Raw genomic sequence first — 13,370 nt, 5'->3', positions numbered from 1 at the left:
TTCAAATTGATACATGCCTAATTAATGTCTAATTAAAGTGGAGTAATCCAAATAGGCCAAATTTAACTACTCCACTTTAATTGGTTAATTTCTAATTAGTCTCTCCTTAATCCCTAATTATAAATATAACTCTATAGATTATATTTAATTCAATTAGGATTAAATATACCTAATTAAATTTCATCATGGTTCGATTAATAATTTATCCTATACAATCTAATTAATCAATTGATTAATTAATTACATTTGGAAATTTAATTGATTAACCATAACCAAATTAAATATCAAATTGATTAACTTGTTAAATAACAAATAATCAAATTATCCCTTTGGGCAACCCTAGAACGGTCCGTGCCTTGACTCGGTGTCTTTGGAGTCATTGCCCATATGTGATTTTCTTGATGGAAACTAGAATGTTTGGAGTGAATGTTGATAGTTTAAGGAGGAAGTTTCAAAATTATCAGTTTTTTAAAGTTGATTATGTTGGTCGGTCTGGTGGATTAATTCTAATGTGGAAAGCAGAGGTTATGTTATAAATTTTGGGATATTCTCAACATTGTATTCATTTTGGCATTGAGGATGATGAAGGTAATTTATGGTGGCGTGGAACAGGAGTTTATGGGTGGTCTGAATGCTCGAATAAAAAGCATACGTGGGATATGTTAAGAGATATTCATTGTCGAGAGAATATTCCATGGCTCTATTTTGGGGATTTCAATGAGATTATGTATTCTAGTGAGAAGGAAGGTGGTGTATCAAATAATTATCGGCCTATGAAAGCTTTTAGGAATTGTCTTGATGATTGTGATTTATTTGATTTATATTCTTCTGGGGGCAATTTCACATGGACTAATGGTAGGAGAGGGTCTGATCGAATTCGGGAGCGTCTTGATAGAGCAGTTTGTCAGGTTAACTGGGAATTAATTTTTCCAAAAGTTGTGGTGTCGGTTCTTCCTAGAGTTGCTTCTGATCATGATCCAATTTTTATAGATATAGATGGGGTTCATGTCTATAAGGAGAGACCATTCCGGTTTGAACGAATGTGGGTTCGTGATCCGGGTTGTCGTGATATTATTAAATCCCTTTGGGATTCTGAGTCAATGTTGCAGATGAATGTATGTCAGAAGCTTAAACAATGTGGAATTTCACTGAAGCTGTGGAATAAAACTTGTTTTGGCCATATTCAGTCAAAGCTTAAAAAACTTGGCAAGGACCTTCAAGATTTGGAGAATTGTCCGAGTTCTTATGATACTATTTTGGCTGTAGAGCGTATTGAGAACGAGATTCTAAAGTTGCACGAGGCAGAGGAAATTATGTGGAAGCAACGATCACGTGTGTCTTGGCTTCAGGAGGGTGATAGAAATACGAAATTTTTTCATTCAAAAGCGAATGCAAGGAGACAAGTGAACTGTGTTAAACGATTAAGGGATAATGAGGGGATTTGGCATGATCAGGATGATGAAATTGAAGATATTGTTGTTACATATTTTGATGATTTATTTACTACATCAGGTCCTTCTCCTTGTGCAGACATCTTGAGTTCAGTTGATCGTTTTCTCACTTCAGATGAAGTTGCTTCTTTACAATCACCTTTTATTGCAGATGAAGTTTTGTTAGCTTTAAGACAAACTGATGGTTCAAAGGCACCTAGTCCCGATGGTATGTCTAGTTTTTTCTATAAATCATTTTGGGATGTTGTTGGTGATCAGATTATTTCTCTTGTCTTAAATGTCCTAAATGGTGCTCCTTTTCCAAGTACGTTGAATCATACGTTCATTACTCTAATTCCAAAAGTGAAACATCCCAGTACACTTAAAGATCTATGACCAATTAGTCTCTGCAATGTTGTTTATAAGCTTATTTCTAAAACGTTGGCAAATAGGATGAAGCATTGTTTGCATTCTATTATTCATCCTTCACAAAGTGCATTCGTACCAAATCGGTTAATTACTGATAATGCTTTAATTGCTTTTGAAATGTTCCATTCCATGAAGCATAGAATTAATAGCAAAAAGGGTGTTTGCGCTTTAAAGCTTGATATTAGACCTGGCAATTATCGTGTTCGAGTCGTGTTCATGTCGTGTCATTTCGGGTTCGTGTCAAAAGGAGTAAACCCAAACCCAACCCAAAAACTTTCGTGTCAAAGTCGTGTTAACCTGTTCGGGTTAGTGTCGATTTCGTGTCGTGTTTTCGGATTACATGTAATTTTTTTATGCATATATATTAATAATAACTCTGAAAAATATAAGAAGATATGATACTGTTTTTAAACATTTTATATCATTTTTAGATTAGTATGTAAACAATAATTATCGAAAAGTTCGATAATATCATATTAGAGGGTCATGTAATGTGTTTATAACAATTTAGGAAATTCAAATCAATATTTGCAATTAATAATTATAATTTTATTATCTTTATTAATAAAGTGACATAAAAAACATGAGAGAATATAACAATAATTTTCAATATCCGTGTCATTTCGTGTCATTTTCGGGTTCACATATCAACACTAACCCAACCCAAAAATTAGCGTGTCAGTTTCGTGTCAACCCAAAAATAACCCATTACCTATTAAGCTCAACACTAACACAAAAAATCTGTGTCGTGTTCGTGTCGTGTAATCGGGTCGTGTGTCATTTTGCCACCTCTACTTGATATGAGTAAGGCTTATGATAGAGTGGAGTGGTGTTTTATCAAAGATATGATGTCAGTTATGGGCTTTCCAAGTTGTTGGATCGATTTGATTCAAAGTTGTCTTTCTTCAGTTTCCTTTTCTTTCCTTATAAATGGGGTGCCTAAAGGCTTTGTTAAGCCGAGTAGAGGTCTTCGTCAAGGGGATCCATTATCACCTTATTTGTTTTTAATTTGTGCGGAAGGGCTATCAGCATTGATTAGGAAATCTGAATGTAATAGAGCTTTGCATAGTATTCGGGTTAGCAACTCTGGTCCTGTTATTTCTCATCTATTCTTTGCGGATGATTTTGTTATCTTTTTTAGAGCAACTTCAACTGAATGTTCAAATGTTCGGGAGTTATTGCGCATTTATGAGGAAGCATCTGGACAATGTATTAATTATGATAAAACGGATATCTCCTTTAGTAGAGGTGTGGATTTTGATTCTCGAAATAGATGTGCAGATTTGCTTGGGGTGAGAATTGTCAGTTCTTTTGATAAATATTTGGGATTGCCTTCTGTTATTGGTCGTTCAAAAAAGGAAGTATTTAATTTCCTTAAGGAAAGGTTGATGAAAAGGATTGGTGGTTGGCAGGAGAAATGTTTATCTAGAGGGGGAAAAGAGGTTTTAATAAAGTCTGTAGCACAGGCAGTGCCTTTATATTTAATGAGCTGTTTTCTTTTGCCTAAGTCTTTTTGTGATGAATTGCAACAAATTATAGCCCGGTTTTGGTGGAATCATGATTCTAGACAACGATGGCTTCACTAGGTTAGTTGGGATAAAATGTGTTTGCCTAAGGAAGATGGTGGTTTGGGTTTCAGGAATATTTATTTTTTTAATCTTGCTCTACTTGCAAAGCAGGTTTGGAGGATGGTTGAATATCCTGATTCACTTTGTTCACGGGTTTTCAAACACAAGTACTTCCCTAGGAGTGGTGTGATGGATGCTACAATTGGTTTTTGTGCTAGTCATGTATGGCGAAGTATGTTAAAGGCTATACAGGTTGTGTATGAAGGGAGCTGCTGGAGAATATGGGATGGAAGATCAGTCAATTTGATGGAAAGTAAATGGGTTCCAAATGTCCATTGTAATCGGCCATTATATCTTTTGAATCTAACTCCAACAACTGAGGTTTCTTGTTTGATTAATTTTGATTTGTTTTGTTGGAAGGAGGATTTGATTAATCATTGTTTCTCTCCTGATATTGCTGCTGCAATCTTAAGGATTCCTTTAAGTAGAAGGATTGGTTCTGATTCCCTATTTTGGATCCATACAAAGACCAGAGAGTATTTGGTGAAGTCGGGATATAAAGTAGCCATTGTTGTTATGCGGCTAAGCTCAAATCAAGCAAGTAGTTCTGGACGTGCGAATCATTTTTGGAGTTCTCTATGGAAAATTAAAGTCCCAGCAAAGTTTGTTCATACTATGTGGTGCACCGCAAAAAATGTTTTACCATGTTTTGTAAATCTTTTAAAGAAAGGTATCAATTTGCAGGGATGTTGTCGATTTTGTGGTTATCATGTTGAATCTCTAATTCGTCTATTTAAGGATTGCCTTGGCACTAGATTATATTGGAAGAATGCGAACTTGGTATATCATGTTTACAAATTACCAGGCTTGGATTGCTTGAGTTGGTTTGCTGCTACTTTGCATTATTTTTCAAAGGAAGAGTTTGGAATTTTCTGTGGTGTAATTTATTACATTTGGTATGAATGGAATCAAGTTATCCATGGAAATCCTAGTTTGAGAGTTTTGAAATCAATTGCAGCAGTTAAGAGTTCTTTGGTTGGTTATGTAGCCGGGTTGCTTGGTGGTTCTGTTCGTGAATTTGCTGCTGGGTTGGGGCATAGAGGAGTAAGGAATAATGGAATTGATGAGGAGCAAGTGTTTCAATCGAATGTTGGCTCATTTGGAGGATTAATTTTTAATTTTACAAGTGGTGCTGCTCATAGGCCCAGTTTTGCTGATGTTGATGGTTTCCTTTTATCCAATAGCCAAAGAATTAATGTTTTGGGTGATCATGGAGTTAATTATAATGCTGATTTTTTTGAAGTTCCTGGATTTAATTTTTCTGCTGATAGAGCTGCTGTTTCGAATTTGTATTTATAGCATCCTCCGATTTTTCCAAGATACAAATTAAATTGTGACGCGGCTTTTTCAAATAGAAATTTTGTGGGTTCTGTCGGCATGGTTGTAAGAGACTGCAATGGCCTTGTTAATTTGACATGGGGCGGACCTATCGGTACAACTTTATCAGCTTTACACACTGAGTTAATATCAATTCTATTTTCAATTCGTGTTGTTCGTGATTGTGGATTTACTGCTATATCAGTGGCTTCTGACTCTGTATCTGCAATCACATTGATAAGAGGTGATCAAGTTGTAGCTAACTCTTTGGGAGTAATTATTAGGGATATTCTGGAGGAGGCAAAATCATTTTTGTCAATTGATTTTGTTCATGAGAGGCGACAAGCTAATTCGGTAGCGCATAATTTAGCAGCTTGGGCTAGCTCTCCTTCTCAGTTGGAAATTCTTGTAGAAGATTTTCCTTTGTGTGTTTCTTCTTATACTCAAAATGATTATGCTTGGTTTGTTTCGTAATATAAAGTTCTGTTGATCAAAAAAAAAATTAATTAACATATTCTATTTTGATTCAATACATAACAGATATTTAAGATTATACTATTATTCAATTCCACGAGTTGTGTGTGCACGGTCCTGAAGGTTCGTTCGAAACCAGATATGGTCCTAAAGCCCAATGACCATAAGTGGGTTCTAGCAAACTATTAAGGCCCTTGGCTGATACGAATTACTTCAGTCGTCTATAGAAGACACATGAAACCTACTAGATGATCTCTCAGTATCTCTTACCATTTGAATATCGATATTATAAACCAGAGACATGGTGGTTGTCATTCTCTATACAGTTTATTATATTTTCTTGATCTAAATTGAACTGATGAATCAGATAAGTAAACTACTTATCAGGGTGTGGCCACACACTTCTTCAGTTTCACTTATCAAGTGGCCGGTGATATCGGCTCACCGTTAGGTGAGTGGTAATCCCATCACTTCATCTATTTGCAACGTGTTCAATGATCCACCCAATATACCCGTATTTTGCATCCTGTTACGGACCTATTACGCGTATATGAAAGTGAACAACATCCCACGTCATTTACTATAATGAAATAGGTGAGGAGATAATAGAGTTCTACACTTAGAAAGATCAATGACACGTCCACCATGAATCTTTCTAGAGCGGATCGGTCCAGTCCCACATTGAGCATTTGTCACTCCTGATAAATGGGAGATATATCGATATGGCCGCTTGTGGTGAACTGACTGAAATCCTTGCAAGGTGATAGAGTTAAGAGTTGAAATAGAAATTTCACTTAACTTATCTTTCAGAGTAAATTCAACCTGTACAAGTAAAACGGACTCTTCATTATATGTAACCTTGACACGTTCCATGGTTATAAGGAATTGACCAAAAGGATATAGATGATGAAGGATCGTATTATATTGCACCTAATGCGGAAAGGTTAACGTCAGTTATCAACCTGACTTCTTATTTGCTCTGGGGGAATATCATAGGTTCTGCTAGTAACAGCTCGCGACGATATTCCGTTATATATATGTTGGAATTAATCAGGATAAATTAAATTTTAAAAGATATATACGGCTAGTAGTAATAAGGACCTAATGGGTCGCACATGGGACTTGGAACCAGAGGACGAAAGGATAATTTTGTGGGACGACACATATGGGCCAAAATTTAGTGTTTTAATTAGGCCAAATTCTCCTCCAGCCCCCTTAACTTGTTCAAATTGGTCATTTTACCCCTCCAACTCATCGAATGTCCTATTTACCCCTTAACTCCATAGAAATGGTATTTTCCACCCCCTTAACTTGTCCAAATTAGTCATTTTACCCCTCCTCAACTCATCGAATGTCCTATTTGAAGGGAAATAGGCAAACATTTGACAGCGGAAATATAAAATTTTTAACCTATTTCCTTTAACCAAGATCTGTTAATCGCTATTTCATATAAAGAGGGATAGAAGGAAATACCTTTTGATGAACTATCTACTGTTGCAATTGAAGTACCCTCAACTCTTACTCCGAGTTCACGAGCACAAAACAAAAACACAAATCAAACGTAGTTAGAACTCAACCGTAAAATAGCAACCAAGATAGATTGCCTCTAATTAATCAACACAAGATCAAGGAATAAAAGAAAGATATGAAAAATCAATTGATCGGAAGCAAGCTGTGAAGAATTGATCCACTACGGTAGGGGTCGATTTTTCTCTCTCCCGGGGTTGCTTTAGTTGGCCAAAATTTACCACTAGGGGGGTTTATATAGCCTCTTCCATCTAAACCATAGTCAGATAGAATTAGGTTACTGAATAAGAATTTAATTCGGAATAAAACTCTTATTGTTATTATCTATAATTATATCTAAATATAAAGATAATAATAACTTATTAATAGGATAATAATTAGAAGCAATTTAATCTCATTAAACCTCCTAACTTATTTATCCTATAATTAATTTAATTCATAATCATAATCTAATTATAATTGTTTAAAAATAAATTAATTCCTTTATGTGTTATAACACATAAATCGCCCCCCTTGTTACTGGGCCTTAGTGGACTCAGTTGGGCTTCCGTCAATTAATTAACATCTGTTTCTCTTTTGGGTTTCAAGTCTTATGTGTGACCCATTAGGTTCTTATTGCTTCTAGCCGTACACAACCATTAAATTAATTTCTCAAACTTATATTTACTCTTTGTATAACGGAATGAGTACGCAAACTATGATTGGCAGATCTGAAACATTCCCCCGGAGCTATAAGAAGACAGGTTGATTCCGTCGTTGACCTTTCCGTATTAGTTACAGTATAATTCGATCCTTCATCAACTACATCCTTGAACAGAATCTTATGACTATGGATGATGTCAAGTCACATATAGCGAGACGTTTGTTTTACTTGTACAGACCGAGTTAACTCCAATTAGATAGGTTAAGTGAAATCTGCATTTCAAGTCTTAAGCTATCACCTTGCAAGGATTTAGAGTTAAGTCTTCCACAAGCGATCCTTGGACGTATCTCCCATTTATCAGGAGTGACAAATGCTCAATCCAATGTTTAACTATCCTGCAATTACTTACTATGATACCCAACATCTGCCGTACACACCCCAGAGTCATCCCTGTTATGGATCGTGTTACAACAGGATCAAAGCATCACATTTCATAATCCAGAATCACTAATTAACATTCCTTTGAGTCTTAGGATTATTTGTACCTATTAATACCAATGAGATGAACATGTGACAAGGATAAATCTACCCATCATGTTATCTCAAGTCGGATCCCCAATCCTAATGAACCCCTTTCATTGGATCCACGTAACTGTCCAGATATCTGCATATCTGAAGCTGGTGAGATCAGCTCTCTGTCTCGACAGAAAACATTGTTACATGCAAGTCTCAACAGTGTTATGTCAATCCCTATTCAAAACATATCACTTGACTTGGGGTGGTTTTAAGTTTATTAGTTTATTATAATGTTTCGTCTCACTTCATGCTTGTATGAACACTTTATAATCACTTTAAATAAACTTAGGGATTTCCTTTTATTAGACTTATTTAGTTCTTTAAAAGAGGTTGCCTTTACACAATTATGAAACCATATCTTATTAAAACAAATGACATAAAGAACAATTCTTTTACATTAGGCTTATATCCTGGAACAATTGTCTATAGGACACTAAACCCCAACACTATTTACTCCATTAACTTCATAAAAGTGGCATTTCTCACCCCTTATGATCATATTTACCCCCTTAACTCCATAAAAGTGGCATTTATTACCCCTTTATAGTGCAAAATTAATAGCACTTATTCAAATGAGTTTGAAAATATATATTTTTAATATCAACTTTTTATTTTGTTTTAGTTTGATAATTATATTGATCCTTCATGTGTTGATTATAATAATATTGTATTACAATAATTAGATAATCACAATTTAACTAGCAAAAAAAGTTGAAAAGAGAAAGAATGAATAAAAGACAAATAACAAGAACATTTTTTTGATAAAAAAACAAGAACATTAATATAAACAAGTTAAAAACATTATATGTAGGGAAAAGGTACCAAAATAGGCCTATGATTTTGGGGAAGTATCAATTTAGGTTCCACGTACAAAATAGCACCAATATAGGTTTAACGTTTAAAAAATATATCAATTTAGGTCTCGATGACGGATTGTAAGGGGTGAGAAATACCACTTTTATGGAGTTAAGGGGGCAAATAAGACATTCTATGAGTTGGGGAGAGGGTAAATGCACAAGTTGAGGGGGTGAGAAATACCACTTTTATGGCATTAAGGGAGTAAATAGGATATTCTATGAGTTGGAGGGATAAATGGACAAGTTGAGGGGGTGAGAAATACCACTTTTATGGAATTAAATGGGTAAATAGGACATTCGATAAGTTGATGGGGGTAAAATGACCAATTTGGACAAGTTAAGGGGGCTGGAGGAATATTAGGCCTTTTAATTAGGGATATTTAATTTGATTAATAATTATAATTAGATTATAGTTGTGAATTAAATTAAAGGATTACCTGATAATATTAATTAGAGGTTTTAATGTGATTATAACTCTAATTAATTATCCCTAACATAAATTAAATAACTAATTAGATTAGTGATATTATCTAAATATAATTAGTTATTATTTAGATAATAATAAGTATTTATTTAATTCTCTAATTAGTAATTCTATTCTGAATTGAATTCTAATTAATTAATTAAATAATACAACTAGGGTTAGGGTTTGAGAAGTCTATAAATAGACCCTCTCCCTGCAGAATTTCGATCAACACAACAAGGGTGGCTAGAGAAACCCTTCTGATCATCCCGGCTTAATTACTATCTTTCTTACTCTCTTTTTGATCTTGTGTAGATTCCTTTAGAGGCAGTCGTTGCGATTGCTATTATTAAGGTTGATTACTAACAGTTCTTCCTTTTCTGTGTTAATCAAATTGTTCGTTGCTCACGGATTAAATCTAATAAGTTGTTGGCACTTCGTTTGCAACTGTAGATAATTCGTCAGACAAGGTATTTCATTATATCCCTCTTTGTATGAAATAACAATTAACAGATCTTGGAAAAGGGAAATAGATAAATTAGATAAAAAAAAATTTATTCTGATGAGCCTAGGCTTGTCTATTTTCCTACATTGGTATCAGAGCCTATGTTAATCTGTTATTTCATATATGAAAATAAAAGTTTTTCAATCAGATTGAATGAATATTTATTGTTAGGTTAATTAATAAATTGGTTTGTTTAATTAATCTAAAGATAAATAAGTTTTGATTACTTGATAATTAAAACTGATTATGCAAAGTTCCTAATTAATTTGTTTGATAATCATTGAAACAATAATAAAGGTTTTATAGTTAGATTAATAAAACAATTTGGTTATATTCAATCTAAAAGATAAAACAGATTTTAAAAGTTTTGATATTCTGAAAACTGGTTTTAAAATTGTTTTAAAACATGTATGTATATATATATATATATATATATATATATATATATATATATATATATATATATATATATATATATATATAATAAAAAAATATAAAGTCGGGGTTACTGCCACGAGGCAACAACCCCGACCTTTTGATGCTGTCGGTCGCAGCGGCGGGTTTGTTGCTGCCGCAACGGAAGCAGCTGCGAGTTTTTGCTACTGCCTCGACGGCAGCAACTGATGTTTACTGCTGCTGCCCTTGCGACAACAGCTGTAGCAAAGGGTCAGGCCGATCGGCCCGGCCTGACGGACAATTCGTTTTTAAAATAGTTTTATTAAAACGATCTGTTATATATATATATATATGTTTCAGAATATAAAAGTTTTTCAATTGATTATCAAATAAAATGAATTTGTTTAAAAGTTTGTTTTACCTAATATTTGATATATGTAAATCAAAATGTTAAATGAATTATACAAATTAATTGGGATATGCATAATGCTAATTTTGTATAGGTTATATTAATCTAATATGTACTTGTTACAATTTGATTAGATTAAATATAAGGGATACGAAATTAATGAAATTAAAATTGGATGAAAATTTAATTTAAGATGTTAATTTGATTAACTTAAATATTACATAAATAGTTTATGTAATCAACCAATTAAATTAAATTTAATTGAGTCTTTGTATGTTTGGCGTTATGGACATATTAGACCCCTTTATAATAGTTATTTAGTCTTTTGTAATTTTTGAAATAAGACATGCGTGTCCTTCCTCTCTTACTCTCTATTGTATTTCTCTTCTCATCTAAATCCCTTCAAATAAATTGAAGTTTTCTAGAAATTGAATATTATTGTAACTTAAGGCGACAATGAGAAGACGGATGACCCAAAGAGAAATGTGTAATAGTTAGTATTTCCCTAGGGTTGACCTTTTATTCCGTTTTTTGCTCGACGGAATAAACTTAGAAATATGTCCATAATTGTCAATGTTGAATGTATGCTAATGCAAATCAAGACTAGGTTAGATTGTGAGACTTTAAAATTAAAATCCCTCACTAATCAAAAGGTTAAGTCAACAAACAAGTTATTATTAAAAATAAGTTGCCCCCCTAATATTATAATTCAGCCGGCAGTATCTGGGGACCTTTGGGCGACTGAGAGTCTCAGGGCTTGGGGTCTTATGTAGGGATGGCAACGGGTAGTGTACCCGCGGGTACCCGGCACTACCCGACCCTAATGGGACTACCCGTACCCTGTATAAAAGGGTATGAGACAGGTATGGGATCAAAATCATTACCCGTTAGGGTAATGGGACGGGTATGGGAATACCCCCTAGGGTACCCGGTACTCGTTACCCGTCATAAAAAAAAATATATCAATAAATATCATTGTTTTTTAGATGTAAGACATGAAATTTAAATCCCAACCATTTATTTTTCAACAATTGAGTGATACCACTAAACTACTTTATTCTTATTAATTAAGGTTCAATTTATTCAATTTTTAGATTGATGATTTATTAAATTTATAGTTTGTTAAATTTGTAATATTTTTTTATTTATTGATTCTTAACGGGTAAGGGTACCCGCGGGTACCCGCGAATTAAATGAGAAGGGTATGGGATGCAAAAGGTATACCCGTTAGGGTAATGGGACGGGTACGGGTAATTAAAAAATAAAAGGGTAAGGGTTTGGAAATGGCATTACCCGCGGGTACCCTACCCGTTGCCATCCCTAGTCTTATGGATAACACCTAAATTATCGAAAAGAATTTTCATGAATAAATGAGGTTAATGACTTAAAATGGCTGAGAGTAGTTAGGCGAGTTGTCAAGATTATTTAAAACCGTTGGGCAAGATGGTTGGGATTAATGTTAAAAGCATTAGTTACTAATGTGGTTAGTAACCCAACAACCTAGGAATCACATGGGTGATGTGATTGATTACATGAATCTACCTATTAAAGGGAGTGAACTTGTTTGAGTCATTCAAGGTAAGCTTCACAAGATAGGATCCTAGCTCACTAAAGAATTTATATTACATTCTTCGAATTAATATGGAGGGTTATTATTTTGGTAAAATAGTGGGAGCAATTTAAAACCAATAAAGTCCTACATATTTAAATTGTAAATGAATTAAACAAATGAATAACATCCGTCACTTTTTCTCACTCTCAGGTTATAAACAAATCTTACTCTAAACAATCATGTCGAAAACCGATCTAAGAAATATCCTTACCGATAACAAACTGAATGGTTCAAACTTCGTCGACTGGTTTCGTAACCTCAAAATTGTTTTGAAGTTCGAAAAGATAGGGTATGTATTGGATACATCGATACCCGAAGCTCCGGCTGATGATGAACCCATTGAAGAGATTGATGTTTATCAGAAGCATCGATCTGGTGATGAACATGCGGGGTGCATCATACTTGCATCGATGACACCAGAACTCCAGAGGCAACATGAGGAGATGGATGCCTATTCTATTGTCATGCACTTGAAAGAGCTGTTCGGGAAACAGATGAGGTGTTTCAACAACAGACTCCTTGCAAACGATATGAGATATCAAAGTTATTGTTTCACTGTAGGATGCAAGAGGGCATATCTGTTATGACATATTGTGTCAATATGATTGGCTATATTACCAAGCTTTCTAATATTGGTTTTGCGATGGATCATGAACTAAGTGTTGACTTACTTCTTACATCCCTCCCAGAAAGTTATTCCCAGTTCATCATGAACTATCAGATGAATGACTTACATACCTCTCTTGAAGAGCTCGCCAATATGCGCAAGACTATTGAGCCCAATATGAAGAAAGATAAGGCAATACTCGCACTTGTCATTGAGGGATCCAGGAAGAGGAAAAGGAATTTTCCCAATCCCAAATATCCCAAGAAGAACAAGGGAGCCAAACCAGCCCAAGCTAGAGGAAAGCAAGTGAAGAAGCCCAAAGGAGAATGCCACTTCTGTGTTAAAGACGGGCATTGGAGGAGAAATTGCAAGGAGTACCTAGCTTCTCTCAAGAAGGGAAAGAACAATGCTTCAACATCTGGTATGTTTTATATTGAAATTACTTCAATTTCACAGTCTGAGTCTTGGGTATTGGATATCAGATGTGGATCTCATAT

The sequence above is a fragment of the Euphorbia lathyris genome, chromosome 6 (genome assembly GCF_963576675.1).
Source record: "Euphorbia lathyris chromosome 6, ddEupLath1.1, whole genome shotgun sequence".
In the NCBI taxonomy this organism is placed as follows: domain Eukaryota; kingdom Viridiplantae; phylum Streptophyta; class Magnoliopsida; order Malpighiales; family Euphorbiaceae; genus Euphorbia; species Euphorbia lathyris.
Note: the sequence above shows the minus strand (reverse complement) of the source record.